Here is a 2,168-nt window from a genome sequence, read left to right as displayed (position 1 = left end):
CGCGCGCCGAACCCGAGGGTGGGCTGCGGTGCTCGTGTCATGGCTTTGCTGAGAAAGTCGCCTTTGGGAACACACAACTTCCAAATTTGGTCTTTCGACTTCACGAAGTAGAGTTCATCCTTTTTACAAAAGTAGTCGCATCTTCGAATTCATTGGTTTTGGGGTAGACTTGGATGAACTTTTGTTTCATACGTTTCCAATCTCAAGAGAAACGTCCTGTCTTTCCGACTGCTGCTCAAGGACGGATTTCAAGTGGCGAAATGGGACCTCGACGTGGAGGTTCTGATCCGAGACACGTTTGTCCTACGGTTCACTCATCACCGCGGGCTCTACGTTCTGCAATCATATGCCGATCAGCTCAACTGCTGTCTTGTGCGACTGCCAGCACCCAAGCTGGTCCAGTGGCACATGCGGCTGGCCCATCTCAACTTCGGAGCCGTCAAGGAAGCGGCACGCGACGGTACCTTGGCAGGATTATGTCTGTCCAAGAATGATTTGGCTCAAGACTAAAAGTGCGAAGTGTGTGAAGTGGCCAAAGCTCGTCGGATGAGTTACAAGAACACCAAGCCATACCGCGCACATGTTTCGCTTGAGCACGTGCACGTGGATAAAGGCGGGCCGATCAGTCCCGCAACATACGGTGGGAAGAGGCACTACGAGTTGTACGTTGACGAAGGCACTCGTTTCAAGTGGCTGTTCCTTTTCACTTCCAAGTCGGAGACCTTCGAGGACTTCAAGACGTTCCAAGCGCTGGTGGAGCGGCAACACGGCTTCAAGCTCAAGACCATCATGTCGGACAACGCGAAGGAATACCAGTCCAAGGAACTCAGTGCGTACAGTGCCGAGCTGGGGATCGAGCAGCACTTCACGAACGCGTACTCCCCGGAAGAAGACTGCGTCGCGGAGAAGGCTAACTACACGGTGATGATCAAATTGCGCTGCATCCTCCAAGCAAGCGGCATGGACAACCGGTACAGGGGTGAAGCGCTCGGCTATGTGGTTTACACGGAGAACCGAAGTCTGACCAAGGCTCTCGGCGGCAAGACCCCCTTTGAAGCTCTGTACGGCCGCAAACCGAACGTCGAACATCTCCAACTATTTAGCTGCACAGCGTTTGCGTTCGTCGACAAGGCCAAGCGTACAAAGTTGGACCCAAGAGCGACCAAGTGCATTTTCCTGGGATACACGAGCCAGCTCAAGAACTATCGGCTTGTTGACTGCGAATCGGGCGAGCTGTTCCAATGTCGCTCGGTCAAGTTCATGGAAATCTTTGTGCCCACCGACGGCAAAGCTGTGCAGTTCGACGACCAAGTTTCGACCTTCCAGCCCGACGACACCGACCCAAGTGACGACGCAGTGGCGGCGCATCCAAGGCATGACAGCTTCAAAGACTCAGTGGGGGCAGCGGAGGTGCCATCGAAATACGGGACGGACGCCGCCAGCGAGGTTGATCCAAGCTCTGTTGTTGACGAGGAAGAGCCACTGCAGCTTGGTGACGAGGCCAACTCGAGCGACCACGACTCAAGTGACTCCGACGTCGAATTCGTCGACCCAGCGGGACTGAAAGCTATCTCTGGCGGCCACCACCAAGTGTTTTCCGTCGATGTGATCAAGGACACACCGCAATCGTTCGCCAACATCGAAGCAAGTCCCAACAAGCAAGCATGACTGGACGCTACTCAAGAAGAATACGACTCGTTGGTCAAAAACGGCACTTGGACCCTGGCGGCGCTGCCCCCTGGACGCAAGGCGTTGCCTTGCAAGTGGTTGTGGCGCAAGAAATTCGACGTCGTGGGCCGCTTTACCAAGTACAAGGCTCGCCTGGTGATCAAGGGATTCATGCAGCGTTACGACTACGAAGTAATCTTCGCGCCGGTGCTTCGTTACAACACGCTGCGCTTGGTCCTCTCTTTGGTTGCGTTTCACGGGTGGCAGATCCGGCAAATGTACGTCAAGACAGCGTTCTTGAACGGACTCATGGACGTTCTCGCCACTTTCAGGATTGACAAATCCGTCAGGACATCGCCAGTCTCCCACCGTGTGGCCCGTTGACCGCAGAAGTGATCAAGAGCTTCGAGGTTGTTGTACAAGTCCGGAGCACGATTCGACAGAAACAAATCCACCGTTCCGAGGGCCAAACGAACAGTGTACTCCGCTGGATCGGCCAC

This window comes from Aphanomyces invadans (genome assembly GCF_000520115.1).
Source record: "Aphanomyces invadans strain NJM9701 unplaced genomic scaffold supercont1.32, whole genome shotgun sequence".
Classification (NCBI taxonomy): Eukaryota; Oomycota; class Saprolegniomycetes; order Saprolegniales; family Verrucalvaceae; genus Aphanomyces; species Aphanomyces invadans.
This window is presented reverse-complemented; position numbering follows the sequence as displayed.